This window comes from Lepeophtheirus salmonis, chromosome 1 (assembly GCF_016086655.4).
Source record: "Lepeophtheirus salmonis chromosome 1, UVic_Lsal_1.4, whole genome shotgun sequence".
Classification (NCBI taxonomy): Eukaryota; Metazoa; Arthropoda; class Copepoda; order Siphonostomatoida; family Caligidae; genus Lepeophtheirus; species Lepeophtheirus salmonis.
The window spans coordinates 51,868,286-51,895,475 of NC_052131.2; the positions used below are offsets into that span (position 1 = coordinate 51,868,286).

Below are 27,190 nucleotides of genomic sequence, written 5' to 3' on the forward strand. Positions count from 1 at the left end.
CTCAGGCAGAAATCTACTTATAGTTAATTTTGTTGAAATTCTATTGTTAATTAATAAATTATATCTTGTGGAACTTTAAAATTCAAAGTGTTCAGATATTCATTGACCAATTGGTAAATTAGATATTTTAAGAATATAAGTCGTTTCCTGATTTCTTGTTCTAAAATGGGTTGTTATATTTGAAAGGTTGAGAACCACTTATATAGAATAAATTATCTCAGATCCCTATTTTTTCAATATCTTCTATGGTGTAGTTGTTTACTATTTTTTCTTAAAGTACTTTGATTTATCTACGTACATATTTTTTCTCACAGACAAAGATAAGCATTCATGACTTTATTTGAGATGTTAGGGAGTACTTTACACGTCTCCATATTTGAACTATTTGGATATACCAGCTTTGTACATAAGGAACACGTTTGAATAGCGAAAAGGGAGGGTAATGAGAATATATTTATTAGAAATTAGAGGGACTTACTCAGTGCTAAAATATAGATATAATTTATGAGTTGTTATAAATAAGATAAACTTACTCGTATAATACAAAATAATTTCAACAATCCATATTATCCCAAGACCCCACTTAAGTACTAATAGAGCAGAGAGAGTGGTCTCGGATGTGCCGTTAACCGTAGTAACAACCCCTGTATTAAGATGTTAGATATTTGCGTCATTATGTCTTTTAAAAAGTGAACAATGGACTATTAAAAGTAAACGATCAAACGAATTCAAAGTGAACGATTAAACGAATTCGAAGTGAATAATTAAAGGAATTCAAAGTGAACGATTAAACCTATTCAAAGTGAACAATAAAACCTATTCAAAGTGAACGATTAAACCTATTCAAAGTGAACAATTACACCAATTCAAAGTGAAAGATTAAAGCAATTCAAAGTGAACGATTTAGTGAACTAAACGAATTCAAAGTGAATGATTTAGTAAAATAAATTAATTCAAAGTGAACAATTTGTTGAACTAAACGAATTCGAAAAAATGAGCAATTATAGTGGATTCAACGATTTAAAAAGACTACAAGCCTATTTTAGGAGACCAAATATATTTGGAACCCCAGGAGTGTCCGCTACAGGCAACCCCCCCCCCTCCCCCACAATCGAAATAATGTTTGTATTCACCAAAAAAAATTATTTATAAATTGGAAGAAAAATTTTAATGGAAAAAGCAGAGATATATACATTTTTTTAGGATCTTATAAAAAAGATCATTTGATCAAATCCTTGGGCTGACCAAACTTTTAATCAGCGTAAAAAAGTAAACCCTCCCTCAAAAATATATATATATATATACATAACCCTGCGGAAGCCCCTGACCCCTATTATTCCTGCACCACTGAGATTATAAATTATTTTTTATAATGGCATTCTTATATATAGTATCCAGAAATGAATGTAAATTTATCCCAATTAAACTTTTAATTAATCGGTAAAAACATTTGATATCAAATATCTTTCAAATTATGTAAAGAAAATGTATATCCAATCAGAACTATCTATCGTTATAAAAACCTTTTTACCAACGTCATAAATGACATCTTGGGTAGTCAAAATTATATAATTCAACAAGATATAATTTATTAATTAGTAATATAATTTCAACAACATTAAGACAATAAATAGATGTGTGTTAGAGCTCTCTTAATCATTAATGTAGCCGTCCTTGGTAGTAATGAAAGCCTCGGTGTTTGGATAAAGGACACTGCAGGCCTTCCTCTTGACATGCACCCGAAAGGTGTAGATGAGGGAATTTGTATCTTGGCTGCACGGGCGCCAAAAGTGTTAGAAAAGATTACAAAAGGCTAATTCATAACTCATTCAATAAGAGCTTTGCGACGGAGGAGATGGGGCTCTTTCATTGTTGGTGTCAAAAGGGGCCTCTCCACCCTCACAAAGCGCTCTTTCCACCCACTTTTTTATAGTTATCCGGACAGTTTGTTGTGAGCCCCCAGATATCTTTTGCATGGGGCCTCATGCACTTGGGAGGATTAGCCTGAGCTGTTATCTTTTACTCATTTGGATCCAATTTGACCTTTTTGATGGACCCTGTCTTTCTTTCCAACGTTTGGACTTGCTGACGGCGTAGACGGTGGTCATGGAGGCGGTCAACTGCTTGAAGTGCGCGAATGGAAATTCGTGGATAACGTTTGAGTGTAATTTTCTCGACTTGTACGTAAGTTAAAGAGCTCAGGTTTGTTTTGCAACTAATTTTTTATGCTTTAATATAACGAAATATGAATTAATTTTAATGACTCAACCCTCATTAATTATTGAATTAGTAATTGGACAGATTTCAATGGATCAACCGTTAAAATGGACACATAGAATACATCTTATTAAGCTCCATCAAATTACTTTAAGACTAAATGAACACACCTTGATGATAATGAAAAGCACTGATATTTGAATATAATCAAAGATATGTCTTGAAAAAACCATACGAAATGTCTAAATTTGTACATTTTTTTGATCGATTAGAGACGAGAAAAGTAGGAAAATTAGAGAAAAATTGCTTATCCTTTCGATCCTATTAGTTAATTTATATCTATAATATGGAAAAAGATTGTATAACGATGTAAAAACATATTTTTAATACTTTTTTTTAACGAAACTAGGGATATATTTTTGAAATATTCCAAAGGTTGAAGTATTTTTATTTTTTGGTCCAATGGTTCACTATTTATCTTAATATCGATGAAAAAAGAAGGATTTTATTTATATATTATACTTGGTTACTTAGGCTTCTCACAATAGGCCGACATCAACAATGGTCACGTCACATAAAACCGCTTTATAAAATTTAGGTAAGCCCTTTATAGCTTTTATGACCTTTCAAATTTATAATTCTTCCTTTGTAACAATTATTTTTTGCTTCCAAGTGCAATTTACAGCACCTTCAAATTATAATTTGTTGATAGAAATAGACGACAATTCGTCGAAGAATACAAGTGCAACTAAACTCAAATTTGAGAAAAATCATTATTTGCTTGTCTTTATGCTCAGTGACCAACATTAAGTTGTACAGCTTTGCATTTCAAGACACTTTTAGTAATATAACCTTCAAATGTGCATGCACTGAATCATAATTCAAGGCGATGCCATCTTGGAGGCTCATAGTTGATCTTTTACTTCAGAAATAGACAAATTTCCAACAAACCTTGTTGAAACTTCATCAAATAGCTTAAAGATTTAAAAAAGACTTGACAGTTGCATCCTATATACCTTGATGGCAATGACAAACTCTGATATTTGCAGTTAATGAAAGGGATGTGTTCTGAAAATCCTTATGAGATCTCTAAATTTGTACGTTATTTTTAGACCGATTAGGGGCAAGAAAAATATCTTATTATATTATAGTTTAAATTCATTTTAAGGTCACATATAAAAACTAAGCGATAGAGGGATAGATTTATGATGGATAATATAGGTTTAAGTCCCATTATTTGTTGATTTTATCTTTTTTTAGGGGGGAGGGAAGTTTTTTTCCGAAAGTTATCACCACCATTATATAATAGCGGGTATAGAAATATTTTTGATACATATATGTAGTGTGCAAGCTGCAATTTCTTCGTCTGAAATGCATTATTTAATTCCCAACTATACATTTATACTATCATTTCATTATGATCTATTAAAATTACAGAGTTATTTTTATTTATGAGTAATATAACTAGGGGTTTGAGCTTTATAATGTGACACAGAATAAATATACTATGGTACTTTGTATTAAAATAATCAGTAATTACACCATTAATCGAATATCAATGATCCATGGAATATTCAATAATTGCATTATCTTCATCAAAAGTGTAGTAAATCCTTCATTTAAAATGATTAATCTCATTTTTTGTTTGAACTTCTACAAGTTGCAACTTGTACAAAATATATCTACAATAATAGTTTGTAATTCCTATAAAACTTTGTTGTTTAGGGCCCCAAAATGGCCGAAGTACACAATTCTGACGTCAAAAGATGAAAAAAGCTCTTTGAAGTGTTACATATGTAGGCAATAGATAATTTTGTTTTAAAGCCACTTTACCCTCAAGAATATTTTGCTTTAATATACGAATAAATGAGATTCATACGTGATTTTTGTTAATTATTGGTTAAAATTGATGTTTATTTGAAATTTATAAATCAAAATATGTTATTTGCATAAAAGCCATTAAATATTTTTTTCTCTTGGAAAAATGATTAAATCATTCCACAAAATGTCAATGCATACACCAACCAAAATTCAATATGTAATGAATTCAAACGAGAGACAAAATAGGTTATAGAATTAGTACAATAAGAAAAACAAACACTGTAAAGATTCGAACACCAGAATTGTTAATCACTTTTCCGTTATTAATTATTATTAGACATGATAGATTATTCATAGTAGAAAATACTCATGGATTGACAAAGAAGCATAGCAGGAAAAAAGAGAATAATTATATTATTATTCCAAGAGAAAACAAATATTTAATGCATTTTATAGAAAAGAATATTACATATTTTGGTTTAAAAAATTCAAAAAAAACATCAATTTACACCAAAAATAAATAAAAACTACAAATAAATATCATATTTTTACATATTGAGGCAAAATTACTAAGGGCCAAAGATGAGATGTCTTATTAAAAATCCCCAATATATTCGGAACAAATATAAAATACTCACTAAACCTTACAACAGTTGTTTATGACGTCACGGCTAGGAAGAGAAGACAAACTACCGAACAACATTTCCCTTTTTTTATAACTAAATTCACAACTCATGTACAACACACGTGTTATAAATACAAAAGAGAGAAGGAACTGTCATAAAAAATGAGTTCCCATATGTACATAACTAAACAAACAGTAATAAGTAAAAGGACGTAGCATATATTACATATATTATTATACATAAATTTATATAAGAGAGAAAAAAATAAGTTTAATGTTCTTAATAAATCAAGAGCCTTTTTTTATCGCCATTTTCTCCCATTATTTTTATTTTATTTCTTCTTTCCTTTTATTTATATTTTTGGACTCATGTTTTATTACTTTTATTTCTGTGAAACGATTTATAGTTTTTAATATGTATATACATATATATTTATTGTTATATAACTCTCCTTTAATTCCGAGGGAAAAGTTTAATAATTTTTATACGTAACATCGAGACAGAAATAAACGTTGAGGAAAAATAAGAAATAGTGGCAATAGGTGTCGCTAAAATCGAAAAATAGCACATATGCAAAGCTATAGAAGAACAAATAGAAAAAAACAAAACAATTTACACGGTTTTTTCAAAAAATAATTATCAAAATAGAACTTTCAAAGAGTTATTATATTCAAAATTTATATAAACCCTACAAGAGAATATATACATAAAAAAAGTTCGAAAGAGAAAACATCGTACAGAATTATAAATATTTTTTTAGAACTACAGACCAATTGTCATTGGTAGGGATTTACCTATCCTGTGCACAATTGTAAATAGCAATTTGCACATGAGGAAAAAGGGGTGATGATCTATTTGATTAAACTCCGCATCTGGCTTGGGCTTCGCAACCTAAAGTCATGATATTATAACTGAATTCCAATGACAGAAATTCATTTAATCATCTTAATTACAAATATCAATATTTTGTTACAGAACCGTGATGTTAAGTATAGCGAAATTCCTTCCCAGCCACTGGCAATCTGCAATGTTTGTATGAGATCCTTGACTTCTAGTTGTATGATTATTAGGTAATTACGGACATTCTCCAATGCCCATAATTAGCTACGATTGATAAAAATGATATGTTAGTGAGGCTGTTGGATTTGGAGTTGGAATTCCATTTACGTAGGGTTTCCAGGTGCAACTACTAAATTACAAACCAGAGATCGAGATGATTTTGTGGTGAGATGGGAGGAAAAGTCTGCATGCAATTTTTTTAATATACGAACCGGATATGAGATTCGAAAAAATCATGAATTCTGATTGGCTTGTTGTTCTTTTAATTTTGTTTTTATGATCCCGTGTATAAAAATAACTAATTGATTTTCATCTTGTACATTCCTTGGGGGGGTAAAGATTAGGAAGTTTTTTTTTGATTTTTGACTCACTAGATGGCATAACCATCAGAATAAGAACATATTTGAAATGAGAGTATTGAAGTGAGTGAATCTGTTCAAGATTCCAAAAACTAATTAGTGTATGAAAAAGAGTTGAACTTGAAGGGAATATTTAAAAAACCATATCTTGGATTGATGATGTAAATCTTGGAAGTAGGCTTTGCTGAATAGGGGAAAAAAATTCCAAAGGATGGATATGGGGCAGTTTCTCTCAAAAGATGGGAAAAGGGAAAGGAGAGATTGTCATTGGTAGGGATTTACCTATCCTGTGCACAATTGTAAATAGCAATTTGCACATGAGGAAAAAGGGGTGATGATCTATTTGATTAAACTCCGCATCTGGCTTGGGCTTCGCAACCTAAAGTCATGATATTATAACTGAATTCCAATGACAGAAATTCATTTAATCATCTTAATTACAAATATCAATATTTTGTTACAGAACCGTGATGTTAAGTATAGCGAAATTCCTTCCCAGCCACTGGCAATCTGCAATGTTTGTATGAGATCCTTGACTTCTAGTTGTATGATTATTAGGTAATTACGGACATTCTCCAATGCCCATAATTAGCTACGATTGGATAAAAATGATATGTTAGTGAGGCTGTTGGATTTGGAGTTGGAATTCCATTTACGTAGGGTTTCCAGGTGCAACTACTAAATTACAAACCAGAGATCGAGATGATTTTGTGGTGAGATGGGAGGAAAAGTCTGCATGCAATTTTTTTAATATACGAACCGGATATGAGATTCGAAAAAAAATCATGAATTCTGATTGGCTTGTTGTTCTTTTAATTTTGTTTTTATGATCCCGTGTATAAAAATAACTAATTGATTTTCATCTTGTACATTCCTTGGGGGGTAAAGATTAGGAAGTTTTTTTGATTTTTGACTCACTAGATGGCATAACCATCAGAATAAGAACATATTTGAAATGAGAGTATTGAAGTGAGTGAATCTGTTCAAGATTCCAAAAACTAATTAGTGTATGAAAAAGAGTTGAACTTGAAGGGAATATTTAAAAAACCATATCTTGGATTGATGATGTAAATCTTGGAAGTAGGCTTTGCTGAATAGGGGAAAAAAATTCCAAAGGATGGATATGGGGCAGTTTCTCTCAAAAGATGGGAAAAGGGAAAGGAGAGATTGTCATTGGTAGGATTTACCTATCCTGTGCACAATTGTAAATAGCAATTTGCACATGAGGAAAAAGGGGTGATGATCTATTTGATTAAACTCCGCATCTGGCTTGGGCTTCGCAACCTAAAGTCATGATATTATAACTGAATTCCAATGACAGAAATTCATTTAATCATCTTAATTACAAATATCAATATTTTGTTACAGAACCGTGATGTTAAGTATAGCGAAATTCCTTCCCAGCCACTGGCAATCTGCAATGTTTGTATGAGATCCTTGACTTCTAGTTGTATGATTATTAGGTAATTACGGACATTCTCCAATGCCCATAATTAGCTACGATTGATAAAAATGATATGTTAGTGAGGCTGTTGGAATTCCATTTACGTAGGGTTTCCAGGTGCAACTACTAAATTACAAACCAGAGATCGAGATGATTTTGTGGTGAGATGGGAGGAAAAGTCTGCATGCAATTTTTTTAATATACGAACCGGATATGAGATTCGAAAAAATCATGAATTCTGATTGGCTTGTTGTTCTTTTAATTTTGTTTTTATGATCCCGTGTATAAAAATAACTAATTGATTTTCATCTTGTACATTCCTTGGGGGGTAAAGATTAGGAAGTTTTTTTTTGATTTTTGACTCACTAGATGGCATAACCATCAGAATAAGAACATATTTGAAATGAGAGTATTGAAGTGAGTGAATCTGTTCAAGATTCCAAAAACTAATTAGTGTATGAAAAAGAGTTGAACTTGAAGGGAATATTTAAAAAACCATATCTTGGATTGATGATGTAAATCTTGGAAGTAGGCTTTGCTGAATAGGGGAAAAAATTCCAAAGGATGGATATGGGGCAGTTTCTCTCAAAAGATGGGAAAAGGGAAAGGAGAGATTGTCATTGGTAGGGATTTACCTATCCTGTGCACAATTGTAAATAGCAATTTGCACATGAGGAAAAAGGGGTGATGATCTATTTGATTAAACTCCGCATCTGGCTTGGGCTTCGCAACCTAAAGTCATGATATTATAACTGAATTCCAATGACAGAAATTCATTTAATCATCTTAATTACAAATATCAATATTTTGTTACAGAACCGTGATGTTAAGTATAGCGAAATTCCTTCCCAGCCACTGGCAATCTGCAATGTTTGTATGAGATCCTTGACTTCTAGTTGTATGATTATTAGGTAATTACGGACATTCTCCAATGCCCATAATTAGCTACGATTGATAAAAATGATATGTTAGTGAGGCTGTTGGAATTCCATTTACGTAGGGTTTCCAGGTGCAACTACTAAATTACAAACCAGAGATCGAGATGATTTTGTGGTGAGATGGGAGGAAAAGTCTGCATGCAATTTTTTTAATATACGAACCGGATATGAGATTCGAAAAAAATCATGAATTCTGATTGGCTTGTTGTTCTTTTAATTTTGTTTTTATGATCCCGTGTATAAAAATAACTAATTGATTTTCATCTTGTACATTCCTTGGGGGGTAAAGATTAGGAAGTTTTTTTTTGATTTTTGACTCACTAGATGGCATAACCATCAGAATAAGAACATATTTGAAATGAGAGTATTGAAGTGAGTGAATCTGTTCAAGATTCCAAAAACTAATTAGTGTATGAAAAAGAGTTGAACTTGAAGGGAATATTTAAAAAACCATATCTTGGATTGATGATGTAAATCTTGGAAGTAGGCTTTGCTGAATAGGGGAAAAAAATTCCAAAGGATGGATATGGGGCAGTTTCTCTCAAAAGATGGGAAAAGGGAAAGGAGAGATTGTCATTGGTAGGGATTTACCTATCCTGTGCACAATTGTAAATAGCAATTTGCACATGAGGAAAAAGGGGTGATGATCTATTTGATTAAACTCCGCATCTGGCTTGGGCTTCGCAACCTAAAGTCATGATATTATAACTGAATTCCAATGACAGAAATTCATTTAATCATCTTAATTACAAATATCAATATTTTGTTACAGAACCGTGATGTTAAGTATAGCGAAATTCCTTCCCAGCCACTGGCAATCTGCAATGTTTGTATGAGATCCTTGACTTCTAGTTGTATGATTATTAGGTAATTACGGACATTCTCCAATGCCCATAATTAGCTACGATTGGATAAAAATGATATGTTAGTGAGGCTGTTGGAATTCCATTTACGTAGGGTTTCCAGGTGCAACTACTAAATTACAAACCAGAGATCGAGATGATTTTGTGGTGAGATGGGAGGAAAAGTCTGCATGCAATTTTTTTAATATACGAACCGGATATGAGATTCGAAAAAATCATGAATTCTGATTGGCTTGTTGTTCTTTTAATTTTGTTTTTATGATCCCGTGTATAAAAATAACTAATTGATTTTCATCTTGTACATTCCTTGGGGGGTAAAGATTAGGAAGTTTTTTTTTGATTTTTGACTCACTAGATGGCATAACCATCAGAATAAGAACATATTTGAAATGAGAGTATTGAAGTGAGTGAATCTGTTCAAGATTCCAAAAACTAATTAGTGTATGAAAAAGAGTTGAACTTGAAGGGAATATTTAAAAACCATATCTTGGATTGATGATGTAAATCTTGGAAGTAGGCTTTGCTGAATAGGGGAAAAAAATTCCAAAGGATGGATATGGGGCAGTTTCTCTCAAAAGATGGGAAAAGGGAAAGGAGAGATTGTCATTGGTAGGGATTTACCTATCCTGTGCACAATTGTAAATAGCAATTTGCACATGAGGAAAAAGGGGTGATGATCTATTTGATTAAACTCCGCATCTGGCTTGGGCCTTGCAACCTAAAGTCATGATATTATAACTGAATTCCAATGACAGAAATTCATTTAATCATCTTAATTACAAATATCAATATTTTGTTACAGAACCGTGATGTTAAGTATAGCGAAATTCCTTCCCAGCCACTGGCAATCTGCAATGTTTGTATGAGATCCTTGACTTCTAGTTGTATGATTATTAGGTAATTACGGACATTCTCCAATGCCCATAATTAGCTACGATTGGATAAAAATGATATGTTAGTGAGGCTGTTGGAATTCCATTTACGTAGGGTTTCCAGGTGCAACTACTAAATTACAAACCAGAGATCGAGATGATTTTGTGGTGAGATGGGAGGAAAAGTCTGCATGCAATTTTTTTAATATACGAACCGGATATGAGATTCGAAAAAAATCATGAATTCTGATTGGCTTGTTGTTCTTTTAATTTTGTTTTTATGATCCCGTGTATAAAAATAACTAATTGATTTTCATCTTGTACATTCCTTGGGGGGTAAAGATTAGGAAGTTTTTTTTTGATTTTTGACTCACTAGATGGCATAACCATCAGAATAAGAACATATTTGAAATGAGAGTATTGAAGTGAGTGAATCTGTTCAAGATTCCAAAACTAATTAGTGTATGAAAAAGAGTTGAACTTGAAGGGAATATTTAAAAAACCATATCTTGGATTGATGATGTAAATCTTGGAAGTAGGCTTTGCTGAATAGGGGAAAAAAATTCCAAAGGATGGATATGGGGCAGTTTCTCTCAAAAGATGGGAAAAGGGAAAGGAGAGATTGTCATTGGTAGGGATTTACCTATCCTGTGCACAATTGTAAATAGCAATTTGCACATGAGGAAAAAGGGGTGATGATCTATTTGATTAAACTCCGCATCTGGCTTGGGCTTCGCAACCTAAAGTCATGATATTATAACTGAATTCCAATGACAGAAATTCATTTAATCATCTTAATTACAAATATCAATATTTTGTTACAGAACCGTGATGTTAAGTATAGCGAAATTCCTTCCCAGCCACTGGCAATCTGCAATGTTTGTATGAGATCCTTGACTTCTAGTTGTATGATTATTAGGTAATTACGGACATTCTCCAATGCCCATAATTAGCTACGATTGGATAAAAATGATATGTTAGTGAGGCTGTTGGAATTCCATTTACGTAGGGTTTCCAGGTGCAACTACTAAATTACAAACCAGAGATCGAGATGATTTTGTGGTGAGATGGGAGGAAAAGTCTGCATGCAATTTTTTTAATATACGAACCGGATATGAGATTCGAAAAAATCATGAATTCTGATTGGCTTGTTGTTCTTTTAATTTTGTTTTTATGATCCCGTGTATAAAAATAACTAATTGATTTTCATCTTGTACATTCCTTGGGGGGTAAAGATTAGGAAGTTTTTTTTTGATTTTTGACTCACTAGATGGCATAACCATCAGAATAAGAACATATTTGAAATGAGAGTATTGAAGTGAGTGAATCTGTTCAAGATTCCAAAAACTAATTAGTGTATGAAAAAGAGTTGAACTTGAAGGGAATATTTAAAAAACCATATCTTGGATTGATGATGTAAATCTTGGAAGTAGGCTTTGCTGAATAGGGGAAAAAAATTCCAAAGGATGGATATGGGGCAGTTTCTCTCAAAAGATGGGAAAAGGGAAAGGAGAGATTGTCATTGGTAGGGATTTACCTATCCTGTGCACAATTGTAAATAGCAATTTGCACATGAGGAAAAAGGGGTGATGATCTATTTGATTAAACTCCGCATCTGGCTTGGGCTTCGCAACCTAAAGTCATGATATTATAACTGAATTCCAATGACAGAAATTCATTTAATCATCTTAATTACAAATATCAATATTTTGTTACAGAACCGTGATGTTAAGTATAGCGAAATTCCTTCCCAGCCACTGGCAATCTGCAATGTTTGTATGAGATCCTTGACTTCTAGTTGTATGATTATTAGGTAATTACGGACATTCTCCAATGCCCATAATTAGCTACGATTGATAAAAATGATATGTTAGTGAGGCTGTTGGAATTCCATTTACGTAGGGTTTCCAGGTGCAACTACTAAATTACAAACCAGAGATCGAGATGATTTTGTGGTGAGATGGGAGGAAAAGTCTGCATGCAATTTTTTTAATATACGAACCGGATATGAGATTCGAAAAAAATCATGAATTCTGATTGGCTTGTTGTTCTTTTAATTTTGTTTTTATGATCCCGTGTATAAAAATAACTAATTGATTTTCATCTTGTACATTCCTTGGGGGGTAAAGATTAGGAAGTTTTTTTTTGATTTTTGACTCACTAGATGGCATAACCATCAGAATAAGAACATATTTGAAATGAGAGTATTGAAGTGAGTGAATCTGTTCAAGATTCCAAAAACTAATTAGTGTATGAAAAAGAGTTGAACTTGAAGGGAATATTTAAAAACCATATCTTGGATTGATGATGTAAATCTTGGAAGTAGGCTTTGCTGAATAGGGAAAAAAATTCCAAAGGATGGATATGGGGCAGTTTCTCTCAAAAGATGGGAAAAGGGAAAGGAGAGATTGTCATTGGTAGGGATTTACCTATCCTGTGCACAATTGTAAATAGCAATTTGCACATGAGGAAAAAGGGGTGATGATCTATTTGATTAAACTCCGCATCTGGCTTGGGCTTCGCAACCTAAAGTCATGATATTATAACTGAATTCCAATGACAGAAATTCATTTAATCATCTTAATTACAAATATCAATATTTTGTTACAGAACCGTGATGTTAAGTATAGCGAAATTCCTTCCCAGCCACTGGCAATCTGCAATGTTTGTATGAGATCCTTGACTTCTAGTTGTATGATTATTAGGTAATTACGGACATTCTCCAATGCCCATAATTAGCTACGATTGGATAAAAATGATATGTTAGTGAGGCTGTTGGATTTGGAGTTGGAATTCCATTTACGTAGGGTTTCCAGGTGCAACTACTAAATTACAAACCAGAGATCGAGATGATTTTGTGGTGAGATGGGAGGAAAAGTCTGCATGCAATTTTTTTAATATACGAACCGGATATGAGATTCGAAAAAAATCATGAATTCTGATTGGCTTGTTGTTCTTTTAATTTTGTTTTTATGATCCCGTGTATAAAAATAACTAATTGATTTTCATCTTGTACATTCCTTGGGGGGTAAAGATTAGGAAGTTTTTTTGATTTTTGACTCACTAGATGGCATAACCATCAGAATAAGAACATATTTGAAATGAGAGTATTGAAGTGAGTGAATCTGTTCAAGATTCCAAAAACTAATTAGTGTATGAAAAAGAGTTGAACTTGAAGGGAATATTTAAAAAACCATATCTTGGATTGATGATGTAAATCTTGGAAGTAGGCTTTGCTGAATAGGGGAAAAAAATTCCAAAGGATGGATATGGGGCAGTTTCTCTCAAAAGATGGGAAAAGGGAAAGGAGAGATTGTCATTGGTAGGGATTTACCTATCCTGTGCACAATTGTAAATAGCAATTTGCACATGAGGAAAAAGGGGTGATGATCTATTTGATTAAACTCCGCATCTGGCTTGGGCTTCGCAACCTAAAGTCATGATATTATAACTGAATTCCAATGACAGAAATTCATTTAATCATCTTAATTACAAATATCAATATTTTGTTACAGAACCGTGATGTTAAGTATAGCGAAATTCCTTCCCAGCCACTGGCAATCTGCAATGTTTGTATGAGATCCTTGACTTCTAGTTGTATGATTATTAGGTAATTACGGACATTCTCCAATGCCCATAATTAGCTACGATTGATAAAAATGATATGTTAGTGAGGCTGTTGGATTTGGAGTTGGAATTCCATTTACGTAGGGTTTCCAGGTGCAACTACTAAATTACAAACCAGAGATCGAGATGATTTTGTGGTGAGATGGGAGGAAAAGTCTGCATGCAATTTTTTTAATATACGAACCGGATATGAGATTCGAAAAAATCATGAATTCTGATTGGCTTGTTGTTCTTTTAATTTTGTTTTTATGATCCCGTGTATAAAAATAACTAATTGATTTTCATCTTGTACATTCCTTGGGGGTAAAGATTAGGAAGTTTTTTTTTGATTTTTGACTCACTAGATGGCATAACCATCAGAATAAGAACATATTTGAAATGAGAGTATTGAAGTGAGTGAATCTGTTCAAGATTCCAAAAACTAATTAGTGTATGAAAAAGAGTTGAACTTGAAGGGAATATTTAAAAAACCATATCTTGGATTGATGATGTAAATCTTGGAAGTAGGCTTTGCTGAATAGGGGAAAAAAATTCCAAAGGATGGATATGGGGCAGTTTCTCTCAAAAGATGGGAAAAGGGAAAGGAGAGATTGTCATTGGTAGGGATTTACCTATCCTGTGCACAATTGTAAATAGCAATTTGCACATGAGGAAAAAGGGGTGATGATCTATTTGATTAAACTCCGCATCTGGCTTGGGCTTCGCAACCTAAAGTCATGATATTATAACTGAATTCCAATGACAGAAATTCATTTAATCATCTTAATTACAAATATCAATATTTTGTTACAGAACCGTGATGTTAAGTATAGCGAAATTCCTTCCCAGCCACTGGCAATCTGCAATGTTTGTATGAGATCCTTGACTTCTAGTTGTATGATTATTAGGTAATTACGGACATTCTCCAATGCCCATAATTAGCTACGATTGGATAAAAATGATATGTTAGTGAGGCTGTTGGAATTCCATTTACGTAGGGTTTCCAGGTGCAACTACTAAATTACAAACCAGAGATCGAGATGATTTTGTGGTGAGATGGGAGGAAAAGTCTGCATGCAATTTTTTTAATATACGAACCGGATATGAGATTCGAAAAAAAAATCATGAATTCTGATTGGCTTGTTGTTCTTTTAATTTTGTTTTTATGATCCCGTGTATAAAAATAACTAATTGATTTTCATCTTGTACATTCCTTGGGGGGTAAAGATTAGGAAGTTTTTTTTTGATTTTTGACTCACTAGATGGCATAACCATCAGAATAAGAACATATTTGAAATGAGAGTATTGAAGTGAGTGAATCTGTTCAAGATTCCAAAAACTAATTAGTGTATGAAAAAGAGTTGAACTTGAAGGGAATATTTAAAAACCATATCTTGGATTGATGATGTAAATCTTGGAAGTAGGCTTTGCTGAATAGGGGAAAAAAATTCCAAAGGATGGATATGGGGCAGTTTCTCTCAAAAGATGGGAAAAGGGAAAGGAGAGATTGTCATTGGTAGGGATTTACCTATCCTGTGCACAATTGTAAATAGCAATTTGCACATGAGGAAAAAGGGGTGATGATCTATTTGATTAAACTCCGCATCTGGCTTGGGCTTCGCAACCTAAAGTCATGATATTATAACTGAATTCCAATGACAGAAATTCATTTAATCATCTTAATTACAAATATCAATATTTTGTTACAGAACCGTGATGTTAAGTATAGCGAAATTCCTTCCCAGCCACTGGCAATCTGCAATGTTTGTATGAGATCCTTGACTTCTAGTTGTATGATTATTAGGTAATTACGGACATTCTCCAATGCCCATAATTAGCTACGATTGATAAAAATGATATGTTAGTGAGGCTGTTGGAATTCCATTTACGTAGGGTTTCCAGGTGCAACTACTAAATTACAAACCAGAGATCGAGATGATTTTGTGGTGAGATGGGAGGAAAAGTCTGCATGCAATTTTTTTAATATACGAACCGGATATGAGATTCGAAAAAAATCATGAATTCTGATTGGCTTGTTGTTCTTTTAATTTTGTTTTTATGATCCCGTGTATAAAAATAACTAATTGATTTTCATCTTGTACATTCCTTGGGGGGTAAAGATTAGGAAGTTTTTTTGATTTTTGACTCACTAGATGGCATAACCATCAGAATAAGAACATATTTGAAATGAGAGTATTGAAGTGAGTGAATCTGTTCAAGATTCCAAAAACTAATTAGTGTATGAAAAAGAGTTGAACTTGAAGGGAATATTTAAAAACCATATCTTGGATTGATGATGAAATCTTGGAAGTAGGCTTTGCTGAATAGGGAAAAAAATTCCAAAGGATGGATATGGGGCAGTTTCTCTCAAAAGATGGGAAAAGGGAAAGGAGAGATTGTCATTGGTAGGGATTTACCTATCCTGTGCACAATTGTAAATAGCAATTTGCACATGAGGAAAAAGGGGTGATGATCTATTTGATTAAACTCCGCATCTGGCTTGGGCTTCGCAACCTAAAGTCATGATATTATAACTGAATTCCAATGACAGAAATTCATTTAATCATCTTAATTACAAATATCAATATTTTGTTACAGAACCGTGATGTTAAGTATAGCGAAATTCCTTCCCAGCCACTGGCAATCTGCAATGTTTGTATGAGATCCTTGACTTCTAGTTGTATGATTATTAGGTAATTACGGACATTCTCCAATGCCCATAATTAGCTACGATTGGATAAAAATGATATGTTAGTGAGGCTGTTGGATTTGGAGTTGGAATTCCATTTACGTAGGGTTTCCAGGTGCAACTACTAAATTACAAACCAGAGATCGAGATGATTTTGTGGTGAGATGGGAGGAAAAGTCTGCATGCAATTTTTTTAATATACGAACCGGATATGAGATTCGAAAAAAATCATGAATTCTGATTGGCTTGTTGTTCTTTTAATTTTGTTTTTATGATCCCGTGTATAAAAATAACTAATTGATTTTCATCTTGTACATTCCTTGGGGGGTAAAGATTAGGAAGTTTTTTTGATTTTTGACTCACTAGATGGCATAACCATCAGAATAAGAACATATTTGAAATGAGAGTATTGAAGTGAGTGAATCTGTTCAAGATTCCAAAAACTAATTAGTGTATGAAAAAGAGTTGAACTTGAAGGGAATATTTAAAAAACCATATCTTGGATTGATGATGTAAATCTTGGAAGTAGGCTTTGCTGAATAGGGAAAAAAATTCCAAAGGATGGATATGGGGCAGTTTCTCTCAAAAGATGGGAAAAGGGAAAGGAGAGATTGTCATTGGTAGGATTTACCTATCCTGTGCACAATTGTAAATAGCAATTTGCACATGAGGAAAAAGGGGTGATGATCTATTTGATTAAACTCCGCATCTGGCTTGGGCTTCGCAACCTAAAGTCATGATATTATAACTGAATTCCAATGACAGAAATTCATTTAATCATCTTAATTACAAATATCAATATTTTGTTACAGAACCGTGATGTTAAGTATAGCGAAATTCCTTCCCAGCCACTGGCAATCTGCAATGTTTGTATGAGATCCTTGACTTCTAGTTGTATGATTATTAGGTAATTACGGACATTCTCCAATGCCCATAATTAGCTACGATTGGATAAAAATGATATGTTAGTGAGGCTGTTGGATTTGGAGTTGGAATTCCATTTACGTAGGGTTTCCAGGTGCAACTACTAAATTACAAACCAGAGATCGAGATGATTTTGTGGTGAGATGGGAGGAAAAGTCTGCATGCAATTTTTTTAATATACGAACCGGATATGAGATTCGAAAAAAATCATGAATTCTGATTGGCTTGTTGTTCTTTTAATTTTGTTTTTATGATCCCGTGTATAAAAATAACTAATTGATTTTCATCTTGTACATTCCTTGGGGGGTAAAGATTAGGAAGTTTTTTTTTTGATTTTTGACTCACTAGATGGCATAACCATCAGAATAAGAACATATTTGAAATGAGAGTATTGAAGTGAGTGAATCTGTTCAAGATTCCAAAAACTAATTAGTGTATGAAAAAGAGTTGAACTTGAAGGGAATATTTAAAAAACCATATCTTGGATTGATGATGTAAATCTTGGAAGTAGGCTTTGCTGAATAGGGGAAAAAAATTCCAAAGGATGGATATGGGGCAGTTTCTCTCAAAAGATGGGAAAAGGGAAAGGAGAGATTGTCATTGGTAGGGATTTACCTATCCTGTGCACAATTGTAAATAGCAATTTGCACATGAGGAAAAAGGGGTGATGATCTATTTGATTAAACTCCGCATCTGGCTTGGGCTTCGCAACCTAAAGTCATGATATTATAACTGAATTCCAATGACAGAAATTCATTTAATCATCTTAATTACAAATATCAATATTTTGTTACAGAACCGTGATGTTAAGTATAGCGAAATTCCTTCCCAGCCACTGGCAATCTGCAATGTTTGTATGAGATCCTTGACTTCTAGTTGTATGATTATTAGGTAATTACGGACATTCTCCAATGCCCATAATTAGCTACGATTGGATAAAAATGATATGTTAGTGAGGCTGTTGGAATTCCATTTACGTAGGGTTTCCAGGTGCAACTACTAAATTACAAACCAGAGATCGAGATGATTTTGTGGTGAGATGGGAGGAAAAGTCTGCATGCAATTTTTTTAATATACGAACCGGATATGAGATTCGAAAAAAATCATGAATTCTGATTGGCTTGTTGTTCTTTTAATTTTGTTTTTATGATCCCGTGTATAAAAATAACTAATTGATTTTCATCTTGTACATTCCTTGGGGGGTAAAGATTAGGAAGTTTTTTTTTTGATTTTTGACTCACTAGATGGCATAACCATCAGAATAAGAACATATTTGAAATGAGAGTATTGAAGTGAGTGAATCTGTTCAAGATGAAAAAGAGTTGAACTTGAAGGGAATATTTAAAAAACCATATCTTGGATTGATGATGTAAATCTTGGAAGTAGGCTTTGCTGAATAGGGGAAAAAAATTCCAAAGGATGGATATGGGGCAGTTTCTCTCAAAAGATGGGAAAAGGGAAAGGAGAGATTGTCATTGGTAGGGATTTACCTATCCTGTGCACAATTGTAAATAGCAATTTGCACATGAGGAAAAAGGGGTGATGATCTATTTGATTAAACTCCGCATCTGGCTTGGGCTTCGCAACCTAAAGTCATGATATTATAACTGAATTCCAATGACAGAAATTCATTTAATCATCTTAATTACAAATATCAATATTTTGTTACAGAACCGTGATGTTAAGTATAGCGAAATTCCTTCCCAGCCACTGGCAATCTGCAATGTTTGTATGAGATCCTTGACTTCTAGTTGTATGATTATTAGGTAATTACGGACATTCTCCAATGCCCATAATTAGCTACGATTGGATAAAAATGATATGTTAGTGAGGCTGTTGGAATTCCATTTACGTAGGGTTTCCAGGTGCAACTACTAAATTACAAACCAGAGATCGAGATGATTTTGTGGTGAGATGGGAGGAAAAGTCTGCATGCAATTTTTTTAATATACGAACCGGATATGAGATTCGAAAAAAATCATGAATTCTGATTGGCTTGTTGTTCTTTTAATTTTGTTTTTATGATCCCGTGTATAAAAATAACTAATTGATTTTCATCTTGTACATTCCTTGGGGGGTAAAGATTAGGAAGTTTTTTTTTGATTTTTGACTCACTAGATGGCATAACCATCAGAATAAGAACATATTTGAAATGAGAGTATTGAAGTGAGTGAATCTGTTCAAGATTCCAAAAACTAATTAGTGTATGAAAAAGAGTTGAACTTGAAGGGAATATTTAAAAAACCATATCTTGGATTGATGATGTAAATCTTGGAAGTAGGCTTTGCTGAATAGGGGAAAAAAATTCCAAAGGATGGATATGGGGCAGTTTCTCTCAAAAGATGGGAAAAGGGAAAGGAGAGATTGTCATTGGTAGGGATTTACCTATCCTGTGCACAATTGTAAATAGCAATTTGCACATGAGGAAAAAGGGGTGATGATCTATTTGATTAAACTCCGCATCTGGCTTGGGCTTCGCAACCTAAAGTCATGATATTATAACTGAATTCCAATGACAGAAATTCATTTAATCATCTTAATTACAAATATCAATATTTTGTTACAGAACCGTGATGTTAAGTATAGCGAAATTCCTTCCCAGCCACTGGCAATCTGCAATGTTTGTATGAGATCCTTGACTTCTAGTTGTATGATTATTAGGTAATTACGGACATTCTCCAATGCCCATAATTAGCTACGATTGGATAAAAATGATATGTTAGTGAGGCTGTTGGATTTGGAGTTGGAATTCCATTTACGTAGGGTTTCCAGGTGCAACTACTAAATTACAAACCAGAGATCGAGATGATTTTGTGGTGAGATGGGAGGAAAAGTCTGCATGCAATTTTTTTAATATACGAACCGGATATGAGATTCGAAAAAAATCATGAATTCTGATTGGCTTGTTGTTCTTTTAATTTTGTTTTTATGATCCCGTGTATAAAAATAACTAATTGATTTTCATCTTGTACATTCCTTGGGGGGTAAAGATTAGGAAGTTTTTTTGATTTTTGACTCACTAGATGGCATAACCATCAGAATAAGAACATATTTGAAATGAGAGTATTGAAGTGAGTGAATCTGTTCAAGATTCCAAAAACTAATTAGTGTATGAAAAAGAGTTGAACTTGAAGGGAATATTTAAAAAACCATATCTTGGATTGATGATGTAAATCTTGGAAGTAGGCTTTGCTGAATAGGGGAAAAAAATTCCAAAGGATGGATATGGGGCAGTTTCTCTCAAAAGATGGGAAAAGGGAAAGGAGAGATTGTCATTGGTAGGGATTTACCTATCCTGTGCACAATTGTAAATAGCAATTTGCACATGAGGAAAAAGGGGTGATGATCTATTTGATTAAACTCCGCATCTGGCTTGGGCTTCGCAACCTAAAGTCATGATATTATAACTGAATTCCAATGACAGAAATTCATTTAATCATCTTAATTACAAATATCAATATTTTGTTACAGAACCGTGATGTTAAGTATAGCGAAATTCCTTCCCAGCCACTGGCAATCTGCAATGTTTGTATGAGATCCTTGACTTCTAGTTGTATGATTATTAGGTAATTACGGACATTCTCCAATGCCCATAATTAGCTACGATTGGATAAAAATGATATGTTAGTGAGGCTGTTGGATTTGGAGTTGGAATTCCATTTACGTAGGGTTTCCAGGTGCAACTACTAAATTACAAACCAGAGATCGAGATGATTTTGTGGTGAGATGGGAGGAAAAGTCTGCATGCAATTTTTTTAATATACGAACCGGATATGAGATTCGAAAAAATCATGAATTCTGATTGGCTTGTTGTTCTTTTAATTTTGTTTTTATGATCCCGTGTATAAAAATAACTAATTGATTTTCATCTTGTACATTCCTTGGGGGGTAAAGATTAGGAAGTTTTTTTGATTTTTGACTCACTAGATGGCATAACCATCAGAATAAGAACATATTTGAAATGAGAGTATTGAAGTGAGTGAATCTGTTCAAGATTCCAAAAACTAATTAGTGTATGAAAAAGAGTTGAACTTGAAGGGAATATTTAAAAAACCATATCTTGGATTGATGATGTAAATCTTGGAAGTAGGCTTTGCTGAATAGGGGAAAAAAATTCCAAAGGATGGATATGGGGCAGTTTCTCTCAAAAGATGGGAAAAGGGAAAGGAGAGATTGTCATTGGTAGGGATTTACCTATCCTGTGCACAATTGTAAATAGCAATTTGCACATGAGGAAAAAGGGGTGATGATCTATTTGATTAAACTCCGCATCTGGCTTGGGCTTCGCAACCTAAAGTCATGATATTATAACTGAATTCCAATGACAGAAATTCATTTAATCATCTTAATTACAAATATCAATATTTTGTTACAGAACCGTGATGTTAAGTATAGCGAAATTCCTTCCCAGCCACTGGCAATCTGCAATGTTTGTATGAGATCCTTGACTTCTAGTTGTATGATTATTAGGTAATTACGGACATTCTCCAATGCCCATAATTAGCTACGATTGGATAAAAATGATATGTTAGTGAGGCTGTTGGAATTCCATTTACGTAGGGTTTCCAGGTGCAACTACTAAATTACAAACCAGAGATCGAGATGATTTTGTGGTGAGATGGGAGGAAAAGTCTGCATGCAATTTTTTTAATATACGAACCGGATATGAGATTCGAAAAAAATCATGAATTCTGATTGGCTTGTTGTTCTTTTAATTTTGTTTTTATGATCCCGTGTATAAAAATAACTAATTGATTTTCATCTTGTACATTCCTTGGGGGGTAAAGATTAGGAAGTTTTTTTTTGATTTTTGACTCACTAGATGGCATAACCATCAGAATAAGAACATATTTGAAATGAGAGTATTGAAGTGAGTGAATCTGTTCAAGATTCCAAAAACTAATTAGTGTATGAAAAAGAGTTGAACTTGAAGGGAATATTTAAAAAACCATATCTTGGATTGATGATGTAAATCTTGGAAGTAGGCTTTGCTGAATAGGGGAAAAAAATTCCAAAGGATGGATATGGGGCAGTTTCTCTCAAAAGATGGGAAAAGGGAAAGGAGAGATTGTCATTGGTAGGGATTTACCTATCCTGTGCACAATTGTAAATAGCAATTTGCACATGAGGAAAAAGGGGTGATGATCTATTTGATTAAACTCCGCATCTGGCTTGGGCTTCGCAACCTAAAGTCATGATATTATAACTGAATTCCAATGACAGAAATTCATTTAATCATCTTAATTACAAATATCAATATTTTGTTACAGAACCGTGATGTTAAGTATAGCGAAATTCCTTCCCAGCCACTGGCAATCTGCAATGTTTGTATGAGATCCTTGACTTCTAGTTGTATGATTATTAGGTAATTACGGACATTCTCCAATGCCCATAATTAGCTACGATTGGATAAAAATGATATGTTAGTGAGGCTGTTGGAATTCCATTTACGTAGGGTTTCCAGGTGCAACTACTAAATTACAAACCAGAGATCGAGATGATTTTGTGGTGAGATGGGAGGAAAAGTCTGCATGCAATTTTTTTAATATACGAACCGGATATGAGATTCGAAAAAAATCATGAATTCTGATTGGCTTGTTGTTCTTTTAATTTTGTTTTTATGATCCCGTGTATAAAAATAACTAATTGATTTTCATCTTGTACATTCCTTGGGGGGTAAAGATTAGGAAGTTTTTTTTTGATTTTTGACTCACTAGATGGCATAACCATCAGAATAAGAACATATTTGAAATGAGAGTATTGAAGTGAGTGAATCTGTTCAAGATTCCAAAAACTAATTAGTGTATGAAAAAGAGTTGAACTTGAAGGGAATATTTAAAAAACCATATCTTGGATTGATGATGTAAATCTTGGAAGTAGGCTTTGCTGAATAGGGGAAAAAAATTCCAAAGGATGGATATGGGGCAGTTTCTCTCAAAAGATGGGAAAAGGGAAAGGAGAGATTGTCATTGGTAGGGATTTACCTATCCTGTGCACAATTGTAAATAGCAATTTGCACATGAGGAAAAAGGGGTGATGATCTATTTGATTAAACTCCGCATCTGGCTTGGGCTTCGCAACCTAAAGTCATGATATTATAACTGAATTCCAATGACAGAAATTCATTTAATCATCTTAATTACAAATATCAATATTTTGTTACAGAACCGTGATGTTAAGTATAGCGAAATTCCTTCCCAGCCACTGGCAATCTGCAATGTTTGTATGAGATCCTTGACTTCTAGTTGTATGATTATTAGGTAATTACGGACATTCTCCAATGCCCATAATTAGCTACGATTGGATAAAAATGATATGTTAGTGAGGCTGTTGGAATTCCATTTACGTAGGGTTTCCAGGTGCAACTACTAAATTACAAACCAGAGATCGAGATGATTTTGTGGTGAGATGGGAGGAAAAGTCTGCATGCAATTTTTTTAATATACGAACCGGATATGAGATTCGAAAAAATCATGAATTCTGATTGGCTTGTTGTTCTTTTAATTTTGTTTTTATGATCCCGTGTATAAAAATAACTAATTGATTTTCATCTTGTACATTCCTTGGGGGGTAAAGATTAGGAAGTTTTTTTTTGATTTTTGACTCACTAGATGGCATAACCATCAGAATAAGAACATATTTGAAATGAGAGTATTGAAGTGAGTGAATCTGTTCAAGATTCCAAAAACTAATTAGTGTATGAAAAAGAGTTGAACTTGAAGGGAATATTTAAAAAACCATATCTTGGATTGATGATGTAAATCTTGGAAGTAGGCTTTGCTGAATAGGGGAAAAAAATTCCAAAGGATGGATATGGGGCAGTTTCTCTCAAAAGATGGGAAAAGGGAAAGGAGAGATTGTCATTGGTAGGGATTTACCTATCCTGTGCACAATTGTAAATAGCAATTTGCACATGAGGAAAAAGGGGTGATGATCTATTTGATTAAACTCCGCATCTGGCTTGGGCTTCGCAACCTAAAGTCATGATATTATAACTGAATTCCAATGACAGAAATTCATTTAATCATCTTAATTACAAATATCAATATTTTGTTACAGAACCGTGATGTTAAGTATAGCGAAATTCCTTCCCAGCCACTGGCAATCTGCAATGTTTGTATGAGATCCTTGACTTCTAGTTGTATGATTATTAGGTAATTACGGACATTCTCCAATGCCCATAATTAGCTACGATTGGATAAAAATGATATGTTAGTGAGGCTGTTGGATTTGGAGTTGGAATTCCATTTACGTAGGGTTTCCAGGTGCAACTACTAAATTACAAACCAGAGATCGAGATGATTTTGTGGTGAGATGGGAGGAAAAGTCTGCATGCAATTTTTTTAATATACGAACCGGATATGAGATTCGAAAAAAATCATGAATTCTGATTGGCTTGTTGTTCTTTTAATTTTGTTTTTATGATCCCGTGTATAAAAATAACTAATTGATTTTCATCTTGTACATTCCTTGGGGGGTAAAGATTAGGAAGTTTTTTTGATTTTTGACTCACTAGATGGCATAACCATCAGAATAAGAACATATTTGAAATGAGAGTATTGAAGTGAGTGAATCTGTTCAAGATTCCAAAAACTAATTAGTGTATGAAAAAGAGTTGAACTTGAAGGGAATATTTAAAAAACCATATCTTGGATTGATGATGTAAATCTTGGAAGTAGGCTTTGCTGAATAGGGGAAAAAAATTCCAAAGGATGGATATGGGGCAGTTTCTCTCAAAAGATGGGAAAAGGGAAAGGAGAGATTGTCATTGGTAGGGATTTACCTATCCTGTGCACAATTGTAAATAGCAATTTGCACATGAGGAAAAAGGGGTGATGATCTATTTGATTAAACTCCGCATCTGGCTTGGGCTTCGCAACCTAAAGTCATGATATTATAACTGAATTCCAATGACAGAAATTCATTTAATCATCTTAATTACAAATATCAATATTTTGTTACAGAACCGTGATGTTAAGTATAGCGAAATTCCTTCCCAGCCACTGGCAATCTGCAATGTTTGTATGAGATCCTTGACTTCTAGTTGTATGATTATTAGGTAATTACGGACATTCTCCAATGCCCATAATTAGCTACGATTGATAAAAATGATATGTTAGTGAGGCTGTTGGAATTCCATTTACGTAGGGTTTCCAGGTGCAACTACTAAATTACAAACCAGAGATCGAGATGATTTTGTGGTGAGATGGGAGGAAAAGTCTGCATGCAATTTTTTTAATATACGAACCGGATATGAGATTCGAAAAAATCATGAATTCTGATTGGCTTGTTGTTCTTTTAATTTTGTTTTTATGATCCCGTGTATAAAAATAACTAATTGATTTTCATCTTGTACATTCCTTGGGGGGTAAAGATTAGGAAGTTTTTTTTTGATTTTTGACTCACTAGATGGCATAACCATCAGAATAAGAACATATTTGAAATGAGAGTATTGAAGTGAGTGAATCTGTTCAAGATTCCAAAAACTAATTAGTGTATGAAAAAGAGTTGAACTTGAAGGGAATATTTAAAAAACCATATCTTGGATTGATGATGTAAATCTTGGAAGTAGGCTTTGCTGAATAGGGGAAAAAAATTCCAAAGGATGGATATGGGGCAGTTTCTCTCAAAAGATGGGAAAAGGGAAAGGAGAGATTGTCATTGGTAGGGATTTACCTATCCTGTGCACAATTGTAAATAGCAATTTGCACATGAGGAAAAAGGGGTGATGATCTATTTGATTAAACTCCGCATCTGGCTTGGGCTTCGCAACCTAAAGTCATGATATTATAACTGAATTCCAATGACAGAAATTCATTTAATCATCTTAATTACAAATATCAATATTTTGTTACAGAACCGTGATGTTAAGTATAGCGAAATTCCTTCCCAGCCACTGGCAATCTGCAATGTTTGTATGAGATCCTTGACTTCTAGTTGTATGATTATTAGGTAATTACGGACATTCTCCAATGCCCATAATTAGCTACGATTGATAAAAATGATATGTTAGTGAGGCTGTTGGAATTCCATTTACGTAGGGTTTCCAGGTGCAACTACTAAATTACAAACCAGAGATCGAGATGATTTTGTGGTGAGATGGGAGGAAAAGTCTGCATGCAATTTTTTTAATATACGAACCGGATATGAGATTCGAAAAAAATCATGAATTCTGATTGGCTTGTTGTTCTTTTAATTTTGTTTTTATGATCCCGTGTATAAAAATAACTAATTGATTTTCATCTTGTACATTCCTTGGGGGGTAAAGATTAGGAAGTTTTTTTTTGATTTTTGACTCACTAGATGGCATAACCATCAGAATAAGAACATATTTGAAATGAGGAGTATTGAAGTGAGTGAATCTGTTCAAGATTCCAAAAACTAATTAGTGTATGAAAAAGAGTTGAACTTGAAGGGAATATTTAAAAAACCATATCTTGGATTGATGATGTAAATCTTGGAAGTAGGCTTTGCTGAATAGGGGAAAAAAATTCCAAAGGATGGATATGGGGCAGTTTCTCTCAAAAGATGGGAAAAGGGAAAGGAGAGATTGTCATTGGTAGGGATTTACCTATCCTGTGCACAATTGTAAATAGCAATTTGCACATGAGGAAAAAGGGGTGATGATCTATTTGATTAAACTCCGCATCTGGCTTGGGCTTCGCAACCTAAAGTCATGATATTATAACTGAATTCCAATGACAGAAATTCATTTAATCATCTTAATTACAAATATCAATATTTTGTTACAGAACCGTGATGTTAAGTATAG

At 33.4% G+C, this 27,190-nt stretch overlaps 1 long non-coding RNA gene across 3 annotated transcripts in view; it reads left to right on the forward strand.

Moving 5' to 3' along the window:
• Nucleotides 1-448: 448 nt before the first annotated feature.
• The window catches only part of LOC121132004 (uncharacterized), a 47,000-nt gene continuing 20,258 nt past the window's right edge, over nt 449-27,190 (forward strand). Inside the window, exons 1-3 of one of the 3 annotated variants that reach the window (XR_005869215.2) lie at nt 454-2,184; nt 2,291-2,815; nt 5,640-6,035. This is a non-coding gene — a long non-coding RNA (uncharacterized lncRNA). Of the gene's footprint in view, nt 2,816-5,639; nt 6,036-27,190 lie in introns of those variants that run through there. The other 2 variants (XR_011784339.1, XR_011784340.1) reach the window with 2 other exon arrangements.